Below are 25,758 nucleotides of genomic sequence, written 5' to 3' on the forward strand. Positions count from 1 at the left end.
CATGTAGTCAAATCTATACATTGTCCCAAACATGTGAAATGGGAGGATTTACTCTCCGATTAAGCAAAAAGGGATACCATGATTCAATAGAAAGCTATTCATGCTTTTAAGAAAGAGTCAAGGAACTTCCCTAAATTTGTAGCTCGGGAAGCTAGAGATCATTCCCGTTATTGGCGATAAGGTTCCACAACGCTGCCAGAGTTAGTAGTCACCAATTGCATTCTAAGGCCATTTGGGCTCATGCCTTGACAAGTTGTATTGTCACTATCTTTCTGAAGCTAGATTGATTGGCTCAAAGCGACATCCAAGCAATACAACTAGATAGTCATAATATTTGTGAGTATCATGTAATGTCATTACAGATTAGCCATAAGGCATAAAAAATAATTTACTTAACCTGCAAGAACAAGATTAGTACCACTAAATGACTAGTTTGCAGTTAAATAAAGCTAAATCAGCCATTTAACCTTGTGTAGATACAGGTCCATGGACAGGAAATCGTAATGAAAAAAATTAAATCTTGTAATCATATATTAAGCTTGTCAAAACTAGTCTTGAGAGAAAATACTGTATAGGCATTACTCTCAACTCAAACAGCTATGTTTCCAGCAGTATATGAGAAATTATCAAAGTGAAGAAACTTCCCTCAAAATGTAGATTGGAGATTTAAGAACCTGCCCTCACATTAAGTGGATGCTAGCTTTCTATGGGAAGTATCTTTGTCTCTCCTTTCAGCTTCTATTGGTGAAATAATGCCAAATGTGATGAGCTTGTTGCTGCACACATAAAGCTTGTTGCAGGCAACATGTAAGCTCCAACCCACAGTGTTCCCGCCGTTAATGATGTGGAAGATGAGACCATCTTTAAGCAATTAAGCTAAACACCTTGACAACGAACATCTAGTGTGAGTATACTGTGAGTATATATATTTATTTCAGCAAATAGAAGCAAGTAATATAAGTCATGTCTACTACATAAACATCTTCAAAATTGGTGGCTACTTGTTAGGCCATCTAACATCGGCTTCAAAACGAATTAACAACCATATTTTACTTTCAACCCAGGTGCGAATGTGATTAAAAGCACCTTAAAGCTTCATAATAATCTTAAAGAAGAAAATAAATAAAAGGGAACATAAGCCAATGAAAGCTCTTAGCTGCAGAAGGTAGTAAAGTCTAGCTTAGGCATCATCCAAAAGGCTTAGAAAGAACATAACACTTTCTTGAAGGTGTTCATAATAAATAAGCTGACTTTGAAAAGGCTAATGGTGATTGTAACAAAGCAAGGACCATATTTAATATATAATTGTAAGGTTGAATTTTATCAACCATCTTGTTGGTTTTATTCCGTACCAAATTTGCTTGAATTTTAGCAATTAGTAACCTTATATTTAGGTGGGAATCATGTAAGGGTAGTGTGTGAGAGAGTGTGAAGAAATACTCAAGATTGTGCAAAGAAGCAGGGACTCACGACTAAATCTTGCGGGTGGCTCGCGCCTTGCAAGTCACCAGAAGGTTGCATACATGCCAAGCATGCCAGAAGCTAAAGAGTCTCGCTAGCTGTTGCACTACAGGACAAAAGTCCCAGGCTGGCCAGGCCATTAGCTCGCGGCTTGAACTCGCGACTTAACCCAGTCGCGAGGTCAAGTCACCAGAACACCCTATTTGGGAAAAACTGACTTTTCATATTTCTTCTCACCCTACTATATATATACCCTTATACCCACGATTTTGAGAGAGCTTCCAGAGAGAATTTTGAGAGAGAAACCCTGGAGAAAAACAAAATTGATTCATCCACAATCTTCACATAGAGACTCTTCAAATTTCTCTACTCTCTTCCTTTCCATTGTCAAATCCTTGAGAGGTACATTACTAAAACCTTTTCTCACCATACCCATATCTGTGAGGAGGGCATTTGGTGTTTGGGAAGCAATTAAGAAGAGACCAATTTCATATTGGTAGATGTTATGGTCAAGTAGCGGAATCCGGCAAGTTAAAGAAGAAATAGGTTCGGCGTAACCTTGTTAGAGTAGGAGATTGGAGGGCTTAGGTACATTGGGTAGATTAGGCTTGTAGGGTCTTCTGTTATTCATGTATCCCAACTACATTCTTTAGTGGATTGTTTACCGCTTAGAGGGCGGTGGAGAGGTTTTGGGTCGAGAGTTTCAGTTTCCTCTTTGATAACATATTGTGTGTTGTCCTTGTATTTGCATCTCTCTTCCCTTAATCTTTTCCATTTAATTTTTGCTGTGGATGTGATTTTATTTGGTTTAGATTGTTTATAAATTCTGCATTATGTTTATGTTCATATTCAGCATATTAATTGTTTGATATTAAGCTTGAATTAGTAATTTGTAAATTGGGGGTCTAAACGTTCAGGGTGTTTCATACACTTATTGAACTTTCAATAATCATAATAAAAATGCCTTGCAACCATGCGCGAAGCCAAATTTATACATTGGTTCTCAAATTAATATAACCAAATGATAAGCTTCAAGAGTAAAGGCAGAGGATAAATAAAGTAGAGAAGACTTCCCTGAATTTGGCAATGAGCTTTTCAGCTGGAGCCGTGATTGAGTTAAGGAAGGGAAAGAGCTTTCTCTGTTTCCTTTTCCTTGCCAATCCCTTTTTTTTTTTGGGAACCGTTAACCCGTCACTAAGCACAGAGAATTTTTCAATCCTAAAAGGTTGAATGTTTCGTTTTCAAATGTTAGGAGGACCAAGGCTCTTCGCATAATATAACAACTATTAAAACACATAATAAAAAATTAATGATTTTATATTTTGATGACCTATTGGTCTAAATCAAAACTTGAGTTGAAAATGGCCAACAACACACCATTGAGCGTGAAAAGGGCACCATAGATTAGAGATTGGAGAATTCGGTGGAAACTGGAAAGTAGCCAAACATGCGCACAAGTGACAAACTACAAATAACTTCTCTTGGTATGATAAACTGAAATTATCGCGACAAAATCAAGACTTTCCGTCCAACGTGCGCACCGTACGTTACTTTTTTGATACTAACTAATCTCAGCCATCATCTAAAGAGCGTCAAGCGTGCGTAGTTTCTATAAAGCCAAACTAGTCAGATGGCATGTGTAAGTGTAACAGGCAACGATGTTAATGTGGATATGTTTTTCCGTTGTATTCGTCCACCATGTGGACCCAGTAACTATTAGATACATTCAAGTATCCCTCACCCGTCCTTACGGACTCTTGCTAAACCAGATAAACATTTACACACACAAAGTCACACCTTAAGCTTTATTGAAGGCATCGAACTTGCACGTTCAAGAGTTTACCTTTTCTCCTTCAAGATAATTAAAAGCTGCTTCACTATAACAGCCTACGTAATGGCCATATTGCCCCCTAAGCATTTGGATAATGCTTTCACAAGCTTGTAAAATTTTTGGAAAGCGTATATACCAATTTTTCATTATATGTACTTCATTCAAGTAGGGATACATTCAAGGATGTCTCACACCTTTTTCAGGTGTATCCGTCCAATAGTTGATTAGATGTACTTTATTATATCTCTTTCATCCGTCCACCATGTAGACTTAGTCAATGTATTTGTCCATCCTGTGGACAAACTTGGATGCCTTGTGACACATCTGTTCATTTTGTGGACTTCGTTCATATATCTGTCCATCTTATGGACTTATAACATGAGTTGGCATCTGTCCACTTTGTGGATTTTATAAATTTTTGATACTAGTTTGTATCCGTCTGTTCTATGGGCTTAGTAAACATTGGATACTAGTTTGTATCCGTCCATTCTATGGATTTAGTAAATTTTTGGATAATAGTTTGTATCCACCCATTCTATGGACTTTGGTCGTTTGTCACTTTGGTGACTTGGTTAGATGATTTCTATTTGAGTCAATCATCTTTAGAGGATCACTTGGATCGTTTGTCACGTGGATCATTCATCACCCTATAGGTAGAAAGATTTGGATCTTTTACCAAGGTACTTGTTAGGGGATTGGTTCGTCCATCCACCCACAGGTGGGAAGACTTAAAATTTTGTTGAAGGCACTCGTGAGTGACTTGGTTCGTTCATCCACTCGTAGGTAGGAAGACTTAGGATTTTGTCCAAGGCACTTGTGAGTGGCTAGGTATATCCTTCCACCTGTAAGTAGGACTTAAATTTTGTACCAAGGCACTTGTGGGTGACTTGGTTCGCCCATCCACCTATCGGTAGGAAGATTTAGAATTTTGACCAAGGCACTTCTGGGTCACTTGGTTCGTCCTTCCACCCTTAGGTAGGAAGACTTACAATTTTGACCAAGGCATTTGTGTGTGACGTAGTTCATCCATCCACCTGTAAGTAGGAAGACTTAGAATTTTGATCAAGGCACTTGTGGGTGACTTAGTTTGTCCGTCCACCTGTGAGTAGGAAGACTTAGAATTTTAACCAAAGAACTTCTGGGTGACATGGTTTGTCCGTTCACCTGTAGGTAGGAAGACTCAAAATTTTGTCCAAGGCACTCGTGAGTGACTTGGTTCATCTATCCACCTATAGGCAGGAAGACTTAGCATTTTGTCCAAGGCACTTATAAGTTGCTTGGCTCGTCCTTCCACCCGTAGGTAGGACATAAATTTTGTACCAAGGCATTAATGGGTGACTTGGTTCATTAGTCCACCCGTAGGTAGAAGACTTAGAATTTTGACCAAGGTACTTTTGGGTGACTTGGTTCGTCCTTCCACCCGTAGGTCGGAAGACTAAGAATTTTAACTTAGGCACTTGTGGGTGACTTGGTTCGTCCGTCCACTTGTAGGTAGGAAGACATAGAATTTTGATCAAGGTACTTGTGGGTGACTTGGTTAATTTGTTCACCCCACCCGTAGGTAGGAAGACTTAAAATTTTGTCCAAGGCACTCGTGAGTGACTTAGTTCGTCCGTTTGCCCGTAGGCAGGAAGACTTATGATTTTGTCCAAGGCACTTGTGAGTGGCTTGTTTTGTCCTTTCACCCGTAGGCAGGACATAAATTTTGTACCAAGGCATTTGTGGGTTACTTGGTTTGTCCGTCAAACCATAGGTAGGAAGACTTAGAATTTTGACCAAGGCACTTATGGGTGACTTGGTTCGTTTGTCCACCCGTAGGTAGGAAGACTTAGAATTTTTTCCGAGTGTCCTTCAAACCGTAGGTAGGAAGACTTAGAATTTTGAGGGTGACTTGGTTCATCTGTCCACTCGTAGGTAGGAAGACTTGGAATTTTGTCCAAGTTACTCGTGTGTGGCTTGGTTCATCCGTCCACCTGTAGGTAGGAAGACTTAAAATTTTGTCTAAGGCACTCGTGAGTGACTTGGTTCATCCGTCCACCCGTAGGCAGGAAGACTTACGATTTTGTCCAAGGCACTTGTGAGTGGCTTGGTTTGTCCTTCCAGCCATAGGTAGGACTTAAATTTTGTACCAAGACACTTGTGGGTGACTTGGTTCGTCCGTCCAACCATAGGTAGGAAGACTTAGAATTTTGACTGAGGAACTTGTGGGTGACTTGGTTCGTCTGTCCACCCATAGGTAGGAAGACTTGAAATTTATTCCAAGGCACTTGTGAGTGGCTTGGTTCGTCCTTCCATTAGTAGGTACGAAGACTTAGCATTTTGACCAAGGCACTTATGAGTGACTTGGTTCGTCTGTTCACCCATAGGTAGGAAGACTTAAAATTTTGTCCAAGGCACTCAAGAGTGACTTGGTTTGTCCGTCCACCTGTAGGTAGGAAGACTTAGAATTTTGACCAAGGTACTTGTGGGTGACTTGGTACGTTTGTCCACTTGTAGGTAGGAAGATTTGGAATTTTTTCCAAGGCACTCGTGAGCATGGTTTAAAAATTGGACCAGACCAGCCGGTCCGACTAGTTCAACCGGGAATTGGCCTTTAATCCGGTCTGGTTATTGTAAAAAACCGGAAATAGCTTAAAAACCATTAAATAGTAGAAACTGTCCAGTTCAAACAAAGAACTGGAAACCGGCATGGTCGAATCGGTTACTTACCGGTTGGTCATTTTTTGTCCTTTCCTAGCCTAAAACTACGTTGTTTCGGCCTAAAAACTAACCCTAAAGACTAAAGTCCTAAGACCTAACACTCACACACTCTCAGCTCAATTCTCACACCTCTCACGCTTCATTTGAAATCTCAAGCTCTCACCTCTCAGCCTCGCCCTCTCCGCCTCACTCTCACTCAACTCAAGTAGTCAAGCTTACTCTCTTTGCCTCTTTGAATGTCAAGCACGCCATGCCCATGCCTCTCCAACATTTTTTTTCCTTCTCATCCTCATGGGTCTGATCTGAACTCTAAAGTGCTGGGTTTTTTGTTTCTTTTTTCCTTCTCATGCACGCCTCTCACGATTTTACCTCTCAAACTCACGCCTTTCACGAGTCTCACCTCTCAAGCTCACGCCTCACTCTTGCACTCTCACCTCTTAAGCAAAACCCATGTGAAAACTCAACAAATTAGCAAGTGGGTACTCATGGATGGAACTAAACTCCACAAAAAAAAAAAAAAAAAAAAACACCATAAAAATCAAGTCTTTTGAGAAGAAATTAAATTTGGGTTTCTTGGAATTTCTTTTGGGTGCTGCAGAATCAGCCGATCTAGCGACTCCTATGCTAAACTCTATTTCTCTCAAATCATAAAAACAAAACAAACACACCAACACTCAGAGTGAATTTGATTCAAAATCAGCCTTGGAATTTCAAAGAGAGAGAGCAAAAGGCTATTGGCCAATTTGGTTGTTGTTGTTATTGTTTTCAACTGGGTATTTGTTGCTTTGTTGTCTAAATGTTTTGACTTTTCAAGGGATAAAAAAAAGACTCTAGAAAATTTTCTCTCTCCCTGTAGAGGCCGGAAACACACACACTTGTTAATATATATTTTTATATACAATTAAAAATTTACAAATAATTTATATAATTTAAATAAAAAAGAATTAAATTATTTATGACATCACTAATTTGTCCATTAGTCGGACCCTGGTCTGACCAGAAAACCGGTAATTGGCTCCTTGACTGGTTCTTTCACCATACTGATTTTTAAAACCATGCTCATGAGTGGCTTGGTTCGTCCTTCCACCAGTAGGTAGGAAGACTTAGCATTTTGACCAAGGCACTTATAAGTAACTTGGTTCGTTCGTCCACCCATAGGTAGGAAGACTTAAAATTTTGTCCAAGGCACTCGTGAGTGACTTGGTTCATCCGTCCACGCCTAAGCAGGAAGACTTACGATTTTGTCCAAGGCACCTGTGAGGGGCTTGGTTTGTCCTTTCACCCGTAGGTAGGACTTAAATTTTGTACCAAGGCACTTGTGGGTGACTTGGTTCATTCGTCCACCTGTTGGTAGGAAGACTTAGAATTTTGATCAAGGCACTTGTGGGTGACTTAGTTCGTCCATCCACCTGTGAGTAGGAAGACTTAGAATTTTAACCAAGGAACTTTTAGGTGACTTGGTTCGTTCGTTCACCCATAGGTAGGAAGACTTAAAATTTTGTCCAACTCACTCGTGAGTGACTTGGTTCGTCCATCCACCCGTAGGCAGGAAGACTTAGCATTTTGTCCAAGGCACTTGTGAATGGCTTAGCTCGTCCTTCCACCCGTAGGTAGGACTTAAATTTCGTACCAAAGCATATATGGGTGACTTGGTTCGTCAATCCACCCGTAGGTAGGAAGACTTAGAATTTTGACCAAGGCACTTTTGGGTGACTTGGTTCGTCCTTCCACCCGTAGGTCAGATGACTTAGAATTTTGACCTAGGCACTTGTGGGTGACGTGGTTCATCTATCCACCCGTAGGAAGGAAGACTTAGAATTATGATCAAGGCATTTATGGGTGACTTGGTTCGTCTGTTCACGCCACCCATAGGTAGAAAGACTTAAAATTTTTTCTAAAGCACTTATGAACTTGGTTCGTTCGTCCACCCATAGGCAGGAAGACTTACGATTTTGTCCAAGGCCCTTGTGAGTGGCTTGGTTTGTCCTTCGACCCGTAAGTAGGACTTAAATTTTGTACCAAGGCACTTGTGGATGACTTGGTTCGTTTGTCTAACCGTAGGTAGGAAGACTTAGAATTTTAACCAAGGCACTTGTGGGTGACCTAGTTCATCTGTCCACCCGTAGGTCGAAAGACTTGGAATTTTGTCCAAGGCACTCGTGAGTGGCTTGGTTCGTCCTTCCACCAGTAGGTAGGAAGACTTAGCATTTTGACCAAGGCATTTATGTGTGACTTGGTTTGTCCATCCATTCATAGGTAGGAAGACTTAAAATTTTGTTCAAGGCCTTGGGAGTGATTTGGTTCGTCCGTCCACCCGTAAGTAGGAAGACTTACAATTGTGTCCGAGGCACTTGTAAGTGGCTTGGTTTGTCCTACCACTTGTAGGACTTAAATTTTGTTTCAAGGCACTTGTGGGTGACTTGGTTCATCCGTCTACCGGTAGGTAGGAAGACTTACAATTTTGTCCAAGGCACTTATGAGTGGCTTGGTTTGTCCTACCACTTGTAGGTTGGACTTAAATTTTGTTCTAAGGCACTTGTGAGTGACTTGGTTCATCCATCCAACTGTAGGTAGGAAGACTTAGATTTTTGACCGAGGCACTTGTGGGTGACTTTGTTCATCCGTCCACTCGTAGGTAGAAAGACTTGGAATTTTGTCCAAGGCACTCGTGAGTAGCTTGTTTGTCTTTACACCAGTAGGTAGGAAGACTTAGCATTTTAACGAAGGCACTTATGAGTGACTTGGTTCGTCCGTCCACCCATCGGTAGGAAGACTTAAAATTTTGTCCAAGGCACTCGTGAGTGACTTGGTTCATCCATCCACCTGTAGGTAGGAAGACTTAGAATTTTGACCAAGGCACTTATGGGTGACTTGGTTCGTCCGTCCACCCGTAGGTAGGAAGGCTTGGAATTTCGTCCAGGGCACTCGTGAGCATGGTTTTAAAAACCGGACCGGACCAGTCGGTTTGACTTGTTTAATTGGGAACCGGCCTTCAATCCGATGCAGTTATTGTAAAAAACCAAAAATAGCTTAAAAATTGGTAAATCGTACAAACTAGCCAGTTCAACCGGAGAACCAGAAATCGGCATGGTCAAACCAATTTCTGACCGGTTGGTCTTTTTTTGTCCTTTCCTAGCGTAAAACTATGTCGTTTTGGCCTAAGAACTAACCCTAAAGACTAAAGTCCTAAGACCTAACACTCTCACACTCTCATCTCAGTTCTCACACCTTTCACGCCTCATCTGACATCTCAAGCTCTCGCCTATCTCACCTCTCTGCCTCACCCTCTCTGCCTTTCTCACTCAACTCAAGCAGTGAAGCTCACTCTCTTTGCCTCCCTGAATATCATGCATGCCACCCCTATGCCTCTCCAACATTTTTTTTTCCTTCTCATCCTCACGGGTCTGATCTAAACTCTAAAGTGCTGGGTTTTTTGTTTCTTTTTTCCTTCTCACGCACGCCTCTCACGATCTTACCTCTCGAGCTCACGCTTCTCATGAGTCTCACCTTTCAAGCTCACACCTCACTCCCATGTTCTCACCTCTCAAGCAAAACCCATGTTGAAACTCAACAAATTAGCAAGTGGGTACTCATGGATGGAACCAATACTCCACCAAAAAAAAAACCATAAAAATCAAGTCTTTTGAGAAGAAATTACATTTGGGTTTCTTGAAATTTCTTCTTGGAGCTGCAGAATTAGCCAATCTAGCGACTCTTGCGCTAGATGGCGTTGTATTGGAACTCATCATAGTCGAAAAGAACTGCTTTTTTTTCCCTACTCTGTTTCTCTCAAATAAAAAAAAAAAAAAAAAAAAAAAAAAAAAAAAAAAAAAAAAAAAAAAAAAAACCCACCAACCCTCAGAGTGAATTTGATTCAAAATCAAAGCCTTGGAATTTCAAAGAGAAATAGCAAAAGGCTATTGGCCAATTTGGTTGTTGTTATTGTTTTGAACTAGGTATTTGTTGCTTTGTTGTGTAAACATTTTGACTTTTCGGGGGATCAAAAAAAGACTCTAGAAATTTTTCTCTCCCTATAGAGGTCGGACACACACACACACTTGTTAATATATAAATTTTTATATATAATTAAAAAATTATTAATTATTTATATAGTATAAATAAATAATAATTAAATTATTTATGACATCAACGGTTCGACAAGAAAACTGGTAATTGGCTCCTCGACCGGTTCTTTCACCGTACTGGTTTTTAAAACCATGCTCATGAGTGGCTTGGTTCGTCCTTCCACCAGTAGGTAGGAAGACTTAGCATTTTGACCAAGGTACTTATGAGTGACTTGGTTCTTCTGTCCACCCATAGTTAATAAGACTTAAAATTTTGTCCAAGGCAGTCGGGAGTGACTTGATTTGTCCGTCCACCCGTAGGCAGGAAGACTTAGCATTTTGACCAAGGTACTTATGAGTGACTTGGTTCTTCTATCCACCCATAGTTAATAAGACTTAAAATTTTGTCCAAGGCACTTGTGAGTGGCTTGGTTTATCCTTCCACCCGTAGGTAGGACTTAAATTTTGTACCAAGGCACTTATGGGTGACTTGGTTCATCCGTCCACCTGTTCGTAGGAAGACTTAGAATTTTGAATAAGGCACTTATGGGTGACTTGGTTCGCCCCTCCACCCATAGGTAGGAAGGCTTGGAATTTTTTCCAAGGCTCTTATGAGTGGCTTGGTTCGTCCTTTCACCAGTGGGTAGGAAGACTTAGCATTTTGACCAAGGCACTTATGGATGACTTGGTTTGTCTGTCCACCCATAGGTAGGAAGACTTAGAATTTTGTCAAAGGTACTCTTGAGTGGCTTTGTTTGTCCTTCCACCCAAGGTTACTTAAATTTTTTACAAAGGCACTTGTGAGTGGCTTGGTTCTTCCTTCCACCCGTAGGTAGGACTTAAATTTTGGATGAGAATTAGGTGCCATTGGCATCCTTGATCGTCGGTACCCTTGATTGTTGATCCATCCCATTGGGATGGAGATTAGATACCCTTCGGCTTCCTTTTGTAGTATTTAGCCATAAGGTCTTGCTAAAGCATTGGCATTTTTCGTATGCTTTTACGTAGGATTGGGCATCCTTCTACACGGTAGGCCACTGGTACACTGCCCCCGGGTTGCGTGATGCCTAAACTTTCAACCTTTAGGACGCGGTGTAGTCTTCTGGAAGTATCCCATTCTTAAGGTTGAAGGTGCTTGGAATTGTGCAACCAATACTTGCTGGTATCACTTGTATTTCTAGTTCCTTAGTGACGACCAATAGCCATGTGTTCGGTTGATGTAGCCTTGGCCAATTGATCAACATGTTCTTTTCTTCCTTTGGGACTTGTACAAATTCTACTGCAAAATTTTAATCTGTCCGTCTCTTGACAACGCTAAGGTACTTCATTCACTCTCCTTTGGTTTTGTAGTCTTCATTGATAGTCCCATTAGTACAACTTCATACTTAGCTTCATTATTGGCCGTCAGGAACCGAAGTCGGATGGTGCACTCTATGATGTCCTCTTCAAAAGATTGTAGGACTAATCCGATCCCTCTAGCATGTCTGTTGGATGATCTGTCCGTTCAAACATTCCATGGGGCTGCTGCCCCCCCCTACCTTCCGCCTTGTTCGTCATAAATTTTGTGATGAATTCAGCTAATGCTTGGGCTAAGGCTAACTTCTCCATAGGGGGATATCTTTCTTCTGCTCTCCCAAGCGCTTGATTGGTGTAGCACACGGGTAATTGCACACGATCCTCCTTTTGGATGAAAGCTAAACTAACAACCGTGAAGGATACGACCAAGTAGAGGGAAGGCTCTTCATTGGATTTGGATGGATTGAGGAGTGGTGGAGATGCGGGGTATGCCTTCAGTTCCTTAAATGCTCTTTGGCATTCGTCAGTCCACTCAAATGCTTTCATCTTGGTCGTCCCTTTCTTAGTGATCGTCCGTCGGGGGACAGCCATTGTTGCCGCTTCCTCTAGATCCGTCTACCCACGAAAATTTCTTTGTCAGTCTTGTCATGTCATCAGCCTAATAAGACCATCTACTATATTGCAGGGTGGGCTTGTCAGGCTAAACAATTAGACATTTGGTCCATTCACTTATGCTTTGTGTCGTCAGCTTTGTAGGTCTAAAAATACCCTTATCAGAAAATAACAGAAAATCTTAGGCATGAGAAACCATATTGCTAGAGAAAAGGAAAATTAAATGAAAAAATATCTATACCAACTCTTACTTGGAGAACTGTATCATTTTTAAAACTTTTGGCTTCATCAAGGAGACTCTTTTCAATTAGTCAATCTGAGTACCCTGTAGATGCTTCCTGTCATCTTCATATTTACAAGTGGCTAGAATGACTGAAGCAGCCATATAGCCAAAATCATTTTATTGAATTTAAAAAATACAATTTAACAGCATTATGATGAATGTCTTTAGCTACCTCACAGTTGATTGGAAAGCAATTTTGTAGGTATACATTTTATATACAGTTAATGGAATTGCTAATGAGCCTTAGCTCAAATGACACTTCTTAACTTAAGAATGGGATGGAGGCTAAGGTCATGGGTTCAAGACCAACCCAAAGCATGTGTAAAAAAGAAAAAGAAAAAGAAAAAAATACAAATAATGGAAGTGTGTCTTGAATTGGTTTCTTCTTCCTTTTGACTTTTTGGACCATATCTATATAGTGTGTGTTAAGTCTCTAAGTACTAACCTGAAGGTTGGGCTATATGAGTTGTGATTGTTGCATACTAGTATTGCCATCTTTATGGTTATAAAATGAAACAAAATATGTGGGTATTTCTCTAAATTGTTACTCATACTTTTCTGGATGAACCTTGTGAGTTGTGACTGCGTTTTCAAATTAAACAATTCTCTCAGGAGAGTGAGACAAGTAAAACAAATGATGTATGGTGCATTTCTACCTGAAGGAGACTTAAGGAAGCTTCACCATTAGGCTTGAAGGTTTCTTTGAAATCTGTGAGTCCCTAATACTCCAGAACTGGGCCTTTTTTCCCTTGTCCCCTCCTCCTCCCCTTTTAAGAAACTATTGCATTACGACCTAACCACCATACTGGCTCAAATACGAGAAGGTAGATTTCAGACCCTTGATCAGTGCTTGATACGTGAGTACCGAATATCACTGCAAGGGATATAATCAGGTTTCCAGAGATTTTTGTGAGGTATACATTCTTCTAATTATCTTCTTAATAAATCAAACCCTCATGATCCTTGTTACTTACCTTTTTTTCTGTACTTTTTCTAAACGGTGTTCGGGCACGAATGGTAGACAAGGACCTGGCACCAAAGGTATCATCAGCTTATGTTATCAGCCTTTTGGACAAGTGGGGTAGCAATATTGCAAATATTGCATTTAAGAATCCAATCTAAATTTATTTATTTATTTTTTTAAACAAAGCAAGTTGTTGTAAGAGGAGAAGGTACTGTGGAAGACTGGGGTTCTATCATTGATAATCAGATTTGTCAATGGCAATATTGCTAATCTACTTTTGTTATTAGTAGATAATTGTCCATCCATTACATTTAAATTGTTGAATTGTCATGTTTTATTTTGAAAGTTCAAATATGTGTAAAAAAACACCTTTGAAGGTTTAGACCCCCAAATTGCTAATTAATCAATTCACGCTTTATGTCAAACAACTAGTGTGCAGAAAATGAACATAAGCTATAATATAGAATTGAAAAAACTATCTAAGCCAAATTAAAATCACAACTTACAGCAGATAATAAAAGGCAAAGATAAAAGGGAAGGAAGATGCAAACACAAAGACAACACGCGATGTGTTATCGAAGAGGAAACCGAAGCCCTCGGCATAAAACCTCTTCGCCGCCCTCCAAGCGGTAAACAATCCACTAGAAAATGTAATTGGGATACATGGATAGCAATAGACCCTCCAAGCCTAATCTACCCAGTGCACCTAAGCCCTCCAAGTTTCTTGCTCCAACGAGGTTGCGTCTAACCTTTTTCTTTTCTAACTTCCTAGATTCCGCTACTAGATCGTAGCATCAACCAATGTAAATTGGTTCCTTCCTAACTACTTCCCAGAACACCAAACAGCCCTCTCACAGTGATGAATATGGTGAGAACAAGGTTTTGATAAAATGCCTCTCAAGGGTTTGACAATGGAGAGGAAGAGAGTTGAGGAATTTAAAGAGACTCTAATGTATAGATTGTAAGTGAATCAATCTTGTTTTTCTTTAGGGTTTCTCTCTAAAAATTCTCTCTAGAAGCTCTCTTTCATTTGTGGGTATAAGGGGTATTTATACTGGGGTGAGAGGAGAATGTGAAACGTCAGGTTTTTCAAAACAGGGGTGGCTCGCAGCTTGGCCTCGCGACTTGACTGAGTCGCAAGATTCAGTCGTGAGATAACTGTATAGGCAGTTGTCCTGTTTTGTCTTGTAGTGCTCCAGCTAGTATGACTGTTCACCTTCTGGCATGCTTGGCACGTGTACTGCATCTGGCGGCTTGCAGCCGCGAGTCACCCGCGAGATCAAGCCGCGAGTCTCTGTTTTCTTGCACACTCTTGAGCAATCAACATTTTATCTCACTTACTACCCTTACAACAAACCCACCTAAATATAGGGTTACTAAATGCTGAAATACAAGCAAATTTGGCACGGAATAGAGCTAATAAGATGGTTGATTAAATTCAACCTTACAATCTCCCCCTTTGTCTATTCCGTGACAAAACCCTAAAAACAGACTCTAGACTTAACATGTGAGTTGGGAACAGTTGATCAAAACTTACTCACACCTAACTCTAGAAGCTGTGAAACACTTGAATCATAAGAACATAAAACTCCTGAAATACAACAATACACCATGATCATTGTATGCAGAAAAGTATGAAATGCATATGAAACAGGCTTAAGGTGATCAAGCAAAGATGAAGTGAAGTATCAAATCATGGCTTGATCAACCAAGTAATCACTACAAGATAGTGATCACAGTGCTCATTCACACTTGGAATGAACACTAGAACATACAAGTTAACAAGAACAAAGCAAGTTACTTGTATGCCTAACACTCAACCAATGCATAATACACTAAGTATATGCATCTAGGAACAATCCTACAATGGTACAAGAGTGACAGTACATAAAATAAAATGCAAAACATTTAGATAGAAGTACTAATTTAAACAAAACATAAAAGGCTACATAAAGCATGGTACAAACCATAAAGCCTACAAATATGCATAAAACATAACCCTAAAAGCTTACATAAGCAACATGGGTACAAATCAATATATGCTGAATAACATCAACTATATATATAAAGAGTAAACTAAGTTTATAAGATATGAGTTAGAAACAAACATACACTAAAACCACAGTGTATCAAACCCATAGCAACAATAAAATAACCAAAAACATAGACAAAGATAACAAAATAACAAGATGGAAACTGTCTGTGTTGAACTGGTCCCCCTCAACATGATACTCCCCCTTAAGAGCTGCTTTTCTGCTTCTCAACAAAACAAGAACTTTAACTTTATATGTATTATCTCCCCCTTTTTGACCGGAATGGCCAAAGGGTCACTGTCCATGCTGGGTGGTGAAGCTGTCAAGTTTTGCAGATCAAATATCAATCTGGTCCTGCATGGCTGCCATCCTCTCAGAGTGCTCGATCTGGACCCCTCTGATTTCATCAAGTTGTTCCAGAATGACTTGAAATGCATCTGGAGGTGTATTTGAAGAAGTTGATGCTTTAGTCCTTTTGCCACTCCTCCTGGGTGATGAGGTTGATGCATGCCCTGCTGCCTCTGCCTCAGTCTCCATTGAGACACCCTCTCCTTCATCACCTTCATCTTCTTCACCTGGAAGCCGAACACTTATCCTTTTGAAGGTTAGTTTGTTAATTGCAGAAGGTGTGGACATGGGACTGATGTCTTGAGGGATTGGAACACCCTTCTTTCTAAAGATCCTCATGAGTAGACTAGGGAAGATAAGTTTAGGCCTAGAAGTGGTTCTAGTCTCATCCATAATAGTGTCATATATGTGGGAACTAATGTCAATGAACGTCTTTTCTTTGAGGTCCATCAGAAAAATTGCTCTTGCACAGTTGATTGTAGTCAACTTCCTTATGAGATATAGGTTAAACATCATGATTATAGTGAGACACCTCATGTCCACTGGAAAAGCTGTGGTATTCAGACATTTCCCTTCTCTCTGTCCACCTATCCTCTGTTGTACAGTTTCAATAGACAGAATCCTATCTTTGTAATTGACAAACTCCTAATCTTCTAATCCTTCGAGACCTAGCACATCATCAATGTCATGTGCATCCAAAGTGAACTCTTTACCTCTAACCCAGCAGCTTAGATCATCCTCTCTTATCACAGCATTAGAATAAAACTCCCTAATCAGGGGTTCACACACAACTGAGAGATCACACAAAAGCTTTTCCCATCCTCTCCCTTCAAAACAACTGGGGATAAAAGTGCCTCTCAAATCCTCCAAATCCACAAACCTTTCTTGAATAATTCCTGCCTTTAAGAAGAAGTCCTTGTATCTCTCAAAGTAGGACACAGACCTGAACAGGTTAGGGTCCATTTTCATTCTTTTATCTGCTTTCTTTGCAAGTGTTTTCTTCTTTGGGGATGAAGGAGCCATCTGTGAACAATCAGAAGAGGCCATAACAACATAGTACAATACATATGTAGAACAAATCAGTACTTTGTTAGTAACAAGGACAAAAATGCAACCACACAGATGAACTAAAACAATTGAACCTCATGCTACTTAAATCAACCACACAGATGAACAAGTCTAAAAGTGGATACACAAGAACAGCTGGTATAATGCAGGGGAGTATTAAAGCAACAGAGAAAGAAAACATCCAAAAGACAAATATATGTCAATGAGACATACAAATTGATGAGTATGACATGACTCAAAGAACAAAAGACAGATGCACACAATAGATGGACAGGCACATATTCAGCACAATAAACCTCACAGCCAAAACAGGAACATTTTGAATCAACACATCAACATAAGATCAGACAAGATGAGTAACCAACAAATAACAAACCCTAGCTAAGCACATGATGAAGAAGAAAACCAACAACTTAATAAAGATCAAACTAAATCAATAGCTTCCACAAGCTAAGCATGGTCAAAGAGCAACAGCCGAAACAAAAACCCATCTCAAAAACATAAACAAATGCGAATAATCCAGAGAGAAAAACACAAAATCAAGTAAAATAGAGTTCAAGAAAGAAAACTCATACCTGTTACTTGAAGATTTTGAGCTGAAAGGAAGCAACAATGGAGTTAGAAAATGGTTACACGGAGCGTTTGTGAAGGAGACAGTTGAGAGAGAAGATGAATAGTCACAAAAAGTTCGAGGGAAAATTGAAAAAGATTTAAAAACTGCCTCTATTTTTGCCAAACACGCATTTTTCGCGACTGAAGTGAGTCGCCAACAAGTCGTCAGGTCAAGCCGCCAAAACACTCAAAGACAAAATTTTGAAAAAATTTTCTAAGTGTTTTTCGCGACTGGAAGGTCTACCTGCGAGGGAGTCGCGATCTGAGCCGCGAAAATCTCTGAGTAACCCTCGCGACTGGACCTACCACTATCGAACAAGTCGCCAAAATTGACTCGCGAACTCGCGACTGAGGCCTGCGACTGGACTAATCCGCGACTGAGTCGCCAAAACAGGGCAAAAATGAATTTTTGAAATTTTTAGATTTTAAGAATAAAATACTTTCCAAAAACACCTAAAACACTCAAAAATCTTTTTGTGCTTGAATCAACAAAGATTGAGCATGTGAAAACACATTTTATCAAGTACAATCACACAAATGAATATGGCATTTATTGAACATAAACTTGTGTGTTGTGTGTGGATATTAACAATGGGATAGTCCTTAGTTTAATATGAAACTTCAATGATCAATTCAACCAAGTCATATACAATTAGCACTAGATCAAGTAACCCATCTCAATTATAGAAATATGCATATATGACCTCTCACAAAACTTGATAACATATCTTGGAGCTTTACATTTGACTCCACTTTCAATCATAACATTTGATCTTTTAATCCTTTCGAAAAAATCACCTTTCATTGTGAGAGTGATAATTGATATTTCACTTTAATGAACTAGCCTTTGGCTTTTTGAATAAACATTCACTTTAATTTTTGGTCGCTTTCCCTTTTTCCTAGTCGAATACTAGTATGTGCGATAGGCTTTTGCAGCTCAATATCTCTTTTCATTTGGAGATTTACATTTGGTGAGCTCTTTTAAGCAAAAACAAAAATAAAGAGTGGGAAGATATATAAACACAAGTCTATGCATGTCTCAAGATCATCATAACCATTCACTCATCATTCATGACAAGTTTGAAGATCTATTTACAACAATCACATAGATTTCAAGATTTCTCCCACAGTAATAAGAGTGCAAAGAAACAAGCTAAGTTCGAAAATGCACAAAGCCATTAGCACAAAGGTACAAGGCAAAACAAGTTATGAGACAAAACTCAACTATGCCAATCAAACTTTTTGATTTTCTAATTTTTATGTGATTTTTGGATTTTTGACACAAGAAGAAAAAGATAGATCAAAAACAAAAAGAAAACCAAAAGTATGCACAAATAGAAAAACAAACAACCATCAACATAAACAACAAGCAAACAATCAAACATCGTCACAAAGTATAGAAAGTATTAATGCATGGACATGTTGTAATGCTTATGCATGAATACCCTTTTTCACCCACACATCACTTGCGTTTAGGATGATTTCCTTATAGGATTGGGTACGGGAGTTAGGGCTTTCAAACCTTCGTGTGAAGCTTTCCAAGCAGTTGGTGAATGCACCAATCATCTTCATCACGTTCATCATTCCGGGATCACCATTTTGATCTCTTGATGGTTTACCTGCCCAATTTCTTCTATCATTTCTAGGTCCTCGTGACCTTTGAGGAGTTGCATTATTCTTTGCTCTCACCTTTTGGCAATTTGGTCGAGTATGCCCTTGAAGTCTGCAATGATGACACACATAATTTGATCTAGGACCTCTTTGTGGTCGTGGACGAGACTTAGCTCGGGATTCAGACCTGCCCACAGATTGATTACGTGAATTCAACATCCGTTCGTTCCCCACATTTCTCTTCTCCTCCATCTTGGGCTTCTCAGCAGTAGGACCAATATCAGCTGATTCTTTGGCCTTTATAAACTTCACTTCTTTAGTGACATTTTCCAGATGAGCTACTTCCTCCAGTATATCTCAATCCGGATTTTTCTGAAAAACTCTTTTAAGATGACATAACATCATCTAGCTTCTTGGTGGTGACCTTCTCTATTTTAGCATTTGCTTGCACAACCTCTTATTCAAGAAATCTCACTTTTGTGTAAGCTTCTGACAACTCACCATTCAGTGTTTCTATCTCACATTTGGCCTCCCTATATCGGATTAGGAGACTCTTATAGTCCTCCTCTACCTTCTTCATTTTTCTCACAGCTGCCTTGGCCACTCTTGTGTACTCACCCTACTTCTCCAGGAGTAAATTATAATTCTCTTGAAGATTGGTTGTGCTTTCATCTTCTTCAGCATCTAATTCTTCAGCAACTCCTAGTGATTCTTCATCGCTATGTTCTCCAAGGTCTCGTACAAGCAGATTCAACTCGTTTGAAGACTCAACATGGGCAATAGTCATAAAAGCTGAATAGTTCCCCTCTCCATCACAGTTTTCTTTAGATTCTGAGTCAGATGAATTCGAGTCACTCAATGTCGTGGCATACACTTTTCTTTTCGATTTCAAATATTTCGGATATTCTTTATTTCAAATAATTCAAACATTCTTTCTTAAAGTGTCCATGCCCGTTACATTCGAAACAAGTGACACCTTGTGTAGATTGAGATTCTTTTTCATCTTTCTTTTTGAATTCTCTTTTCTCCCTTCCTGAACTTTGGAATTTTCCTTTATCATCAAATTTGCAATTATTTTTGAATTTCAAGAATTTTTGGAAATTTTTTACAAGGTATGCAACATCTTTGTCAACCACATCTTCTCTCGATGAGTCATGGTCTTCTACCTTCTCATTAATGGTCTTAAGAGTAAGAGATTTACTCTTCCGTTGATTGGGCAGCGACATCTCATAAGTCTGAAGAGAACCAACCAGCTCCTGGACTTTGATGTTATCAAGGTTCTTGCTCTCTTCAATCGCTGTCACTTTAGCACTAAAACTTTCCGGCAATGATCGAAGGATCTTCCTTACAATTTTAGAATCCTCCGTTTTCTCTCCTAAATTGAACTTGCTTACAATCACCTCATTCAGCTTGTTATAGAAAGAGTCAAAGGATTCATCCTCACTCATTTTTAACTCCTCAAACCGAGTGGTTAGCATATGCAGCTTGGTGTCTTTTACTTTCTTCGTGCCTTCGTAAGTGGTCTCCAATATCTCCCATGCTTCTTTAGCAATGGTAATGTGAGAGATCCTATGAAATTCATCTGGAGACACACCACAGAAAATAGCATTGAGTGCTTTACTGTTAGCATTAGATGCAGCAAGTGCTGCCTTATCCCATGTGGATTTGGCTTCCTCAGGCCTGGTCCAATCTATCTCAACAGCATCCCAAACAGATTCATCAATGGAACACAGAAAAGCTCTCATGCGAACCTTCCAAAAAGCATAATTACTACCATTAAAATATGGAGGTGCATTTAGGGATTGAGACCGATCCATCTCAATAGGGAGTCAAGGATCACACAATGGTAATGAAACCACTAGTAGTGTACCCGCTCTGATACCAATTGAAAGTTCAAATATGTGTAAAAAAACACCCTTAAACGTTTAGACCCCCAAATTACTAATTAACCAATTCACGCTTTATGTTAAACAACTAGTGTGCGGAAAATGAATATAAACTATAATATAGAATTGGAAAAACTATTTAAGTCAAATTAAAATCACAACACACAGCAGATAATAAAAGGCAAAGATAAAAGGGAAGGAAGATGCAAACACAAAAACAACACGCAATGTGTTATCGAAGAGGAAACCGAAGCCCTCGGCGTAAAACCTTTCCGCCGCCCTCCAAGCGGTAAACAATCCACTAGAAAATGTAGTTGGGATATATGGACAACAATAGACCCTCCAAGCCTAATCTACCCAGTGCACCTAAGCCCTCCAAGCTTCTTGCTCCAACGAGGTTGCGCCGAACTTTTTTCTTTTCTAGCTTCCCAAATTTCGCTACTAGACCGTAGCATCAACCAATGTAAATTGGTTCCTTCCTAATTGCTTACTAGAACACCAAACAACCCTCTCACAGTGATTAATATGGTGAGAACAAGGTTTTGGTAAAATGCCTCTCAAGAGTTTGACAATGGAGAGGAAGAGAGTTGAGGAATTTGAAGAGACTCTAATGTATAGATTGTAGGTGAATCAATCTTATTTTTCTTTAGGGTTTCTCTCTAAAAATTCTCTCTAGAAGCTCTCTTTCATTTGTGGGTATAAGGGGTATTTATACTGGGGTGAGAGGAGAATGTGAAACATCAGGTTTTTCAAAACAGGGGTGGCTCGCGACTTGACTGGGCCTCGCGACTTGACTGAGTCGCGAGATCCAGTCGCGAGATAATCGTATGGGCAGTTGTCCTATTTTGTCCTGTAGTGCTCTAGCTAGCATGACTGTTCACCTTCTGACATGCTTGGCACGTGTGCTGCATCTGGCGGCTTGCAGCCGCGAGTCACCCGCGAGATCAAGCCGCGAGTCTCTGTTTTCTTGTATACTCTTGAGCAATCAACACTCTATCTCACTCACTACCCTTACAACAAATCCACCTACTAAATGCTGAAATATAAGCAAATTTAACACGAAATAAAGCCAATAAGATGGTTGATTAAATTCAACCTTACATATTTGCAGTGGAATCCTCCGAGCTTGGAACAATTGTCCAAAGACGTGGTAGAGCACTATTTTTCGCCACTCAGCAAATCTGAGCCTGATCTAAAGCTACCCACAGAACTGCAAGAAGCATTGACATAATTAATCAAATTGCAATAATTTTGCTTAATTAATGGAAGAAGCCAAAGGTATTTTGGATAAATCTGCTTGGATTGTAGCCTTTTCATCGTTGGCAATTATCAATACAAAGGGGAGAACTAACCCATTATTTTGTAGCTTACTGTTGGCCTTGGAATGAAAGAAAAGTAAAAGAAATAAAGAAATAGATAAAGTTGTAGATTTTGTTTGGACTAGTGGATGTGGCCTACAAAGAACATCACAATTACACAAGAAACTCTAATCAGAGTATGTTTCTAGCTTTAAGACTGGTAATTTTGGGTTTGTTGTCATGGATCTTTTTTGTGACAGAAGAATGTACCTCATTGAACAGGGACTAGATTGAATTCTGCAGTGTTGAATATTTCTTGAAGTAATAGTGGATTGCTAGGGATGGAGCGATTGAAAAAAAATAAAAAAATAAAAAAAAATAAATAATAAAAAAATTCAGTCCTGCTGTTTGGTTAGCGCCAAAGTCAGTGGCTAAAATAGTATTTAGTTTTTTAATATAATAAAAGACACAAGAAATATGGGATTTCAATTTGTAAATGTGTAACACAAATTGAATTTTTTTTGCTTATCTTTCTTTATTATTCAGATTGAAACTCAAGTGGCATGGCCCTCTTAGCTGCCAGGACTTGAAGCCTGAGTTCAGGATATTGCCAGTCAAAGAACCAAAAAAAAAAAAAAAAAAAAATCAGTTTCTTTCCTGAGAATTTTATTAATTCATTCCATAGAGTTCATGTCACATGAATAAAAAATAAAAATTACTTTGTTGGGACACCTAATGTAATAATTCATGTATCTAATTTCTTTTATATGTATTGTCCATCATGACACCAAGGACACCTGTGTACCAAATTCCTTAGTTCTTGTATTCTTGCATCTCTCTTTTACCATATAAGAATGCCATTCTTTTTGTTAAGAGTTATCCCATCCAGTGCTCTAGTATATTAGACAGAAGTCTTACCCCCACATATTTCATATGCATGTCCATGAATCATTGAAGAATCTGCTGTGACATTTTACATATTTCCTTGGAAAACATGTGTAAGGAGAATGTCAAGTTTGGTGGGGAAGTAATATCAGAAACCGAATGACCAAAAGTACTGTATAGTGCAGAGCTACTTGTTACTAAAAAATTTAGCTTCTTAAATTGGAGAACAGAGATCATTTGGTAACATTTTTCTTTTTCAATAATTAAATTTTTACGCTGCTTGGGTGGTTTCTTCCCTAAGTTATTCAAAAAGATAACTATCAACCTTCCTCTGGTTAATAAACTAGTGTATCGTTTCATTACTTTCAAGTTGTGCTCAAATTATGCCCATGTCAGCCTTGCAAATAGAAAAGAAGTTGATCCAAAAGGATTTCTTGATTGGATAAGTTATAACAAGAGTGTGTATGGGTCAAGTTGGAGAGTTTTTTTAACCCAACATTGAGTTGATAAATTCTCAACCCAACCCAACTCATTGGACATGTAGAAACCAACCCAACCAAACCTACATGAATTAGGTTTGATTAGTGGGGTTGTACACTTATGCTTACATGTTTCATGTCCTATAGAAAATTTGAACTTTTATTAAAGCTATTTAAGAATTTTTTTGCCAATAAATTATTATAATTCACATAATAGACCTAAATTGTATTCCAAATATATCAAAACTAATTCTCAAAATACCAAAATAAATCAAACTAAAATATCAAAATATAATTAGGTATATTATGTGAATTATAATAATAATTTATTGGTTTTAATAATTTAGCCACTAATTGGGTTAATTTTATTTAACTTTTTTTTTGGGGGGGGGGGTTAATACTAATTTATTGGGTTAGGTTTAGATGAGTTGAAAAAGTTATTAACCCAAACATGCCAAACCCAACCCAACTTATCAACCTATGAAAACAAAAACAAATCTCAGGTGTTGGGTTGGGTTGAATTGGCTCAGTGGTTAGATGCACACTCCTATAAGCATTAAGAATTTAAATCCAATTTTACTTGTATAGTCATCTGCCACTATTACATGACCAAAAACTTTACATCTTCACGGATATTATTATGTACAGTCATCTGTAAGAATTTTTATAAAAATAATGGCAGCTATGAAGCACTAAAAAAGTGAGTTGTTTAGGACCTTGGGCAATTAAGCTTAGACGTGGCAAAATAGGCAGGTCGGGTTGGGTCAGGTTTGGGTCTGGTCAATCGGGTTTGTGAGTTAAACAGGTCACGGGTCAAAATGAGTCATTTTTAAACGAGTCAATCAGATTTCGGGTCGGGTTGACCCATATTTTAAAAAAAAAAAAATTTTCCCAATTACAAAAATAAATCAATGACAACCTGTTTAGAGAGAATGAATAAAATCAATTAAGCAAATGAATTACACTTAATGCCACTTGTTAATATCCTTCCAATTTTGACAGTTTTGAGCATGACAAAAATTATTTATAGTTATAAATTCATGATGGAAAAAGTCTTCAATGTTAATAGTTCACTGTAAAAAAATGCATATAATTACAAGTTTACATCTTCAAAAAGAGATAGATCTTAAAACAAACAAAACAAGTAAGCCAGCAAAGTAGCTAGTTATCGGTCTTCTTAAGTGCACATGTTCTTGTTGCATATAAAATCATAGTAAAGTTAGATTACTTAGAAAGATAAACTAGACAAAAAAAATAAAATAAAAATAAACATAACATATTAAGTAAAGAAGAATAAGTGAATATTTTATAAGAATTATACCTCAATCTCAATCTACTCAACGTTGGTAGCAGATTCTGCACTGCAAATATTCATACTTGCAAATTGTAGCTCAAGTTGGCCAATTTCATCAGCATTTTTATCTACAATACAATATTTTAATTATTTAAAAGGCTTCCCTAGTTAGATTCTTAATTTTTTTTTTTTTGGTTCAAAAATGTCTAAACAGAAACAAAACTAAAAGACAATATAGTAAAAATATAACTCTAACTTCCACTAAAATATGACCTTAAAAATAGGTCCACTATTCTGTTGATTTTTATTTTTATTTTTATTTTTTAGAGAGTTTCAACTTATGTCATCCGCTTTTGATGATAACTTATTATTATCAAACCAAGACACCAATCAGTTTTTGGTCTAGACGGTGATTGAACCTTAGTCTATTATTCAAACATTAAAAACTTTACTAGTTGAGCTAATTGGAACTCGCCTATTGATTTTTAAATTACTATATCCATTTAAAAGTTAGATTTTCAAAATAAAAATTATATATAAAAAATAAAAATAGTTTTTTTTTTTTTTTTTTGGCTACAAATAGTATCATTAAGACTCATGACACTCACTAGGGCTTTTGAGTGGAGTTGTGGTGTGTTTTTATGTTAGAATCTCTTTCCCTTTCCCATGTGTGGGTGTGTTTGTTTCTCAAAAAAAAAAAAAAAAAAAGACTCATGACACTTTTGATTGTATTAGTAGTTCTAAATGCGTAATATTAATGAGAAAACATCTAAACCTCAGATTAGAATGAATGAAAAATTATGACACTAAAAAAAAAAAACACTCATTGCACGTGCGAAGCACATGTGATGGGACTAGTTTTTTAATAATACTAATGTGTAAAAATGTGGGAGATATATATATATATATATATATATATATATATATGTATGTATGCATTTCATAATATCTTAGTTTCACACAATATGACTTTATTATATAACTTAAAAGTAAAATATTTATTTATTTTTATTATTTATTCCATTATCTAATT

The 25,758-nt window shown here is 38.2% G+C and overlaps 1 pseudogene; it reads left to right on the forward strand.

Moving 5' to 3' along the window:
* The window catches only part of LOC115986280, a 36,388-nt pseudogene extending 14,388 nt beyond the window's left edge, over nt 1–22,000 (forward strand).
* Nucleotides 22,001–25,758: the final 3,758 nt, after the last annotated feature.

The sequence above is a fragment of the Quercus lobata genome, chromosome 4 (assembly GCF_001633185.2).
Source record: "Quercus lobata isolate SW786 chromosome 4, ValleyOak3.0 Primary Assembly, whole genome shotgun sequence".
Taxonomy (NCBI): domain Eukaryota; kingdom Viridiplantae; phylum Streptophyta; class Magnoliopsida; order Fagales; family Fagaceae; genus Quercus; species Quercus lobata.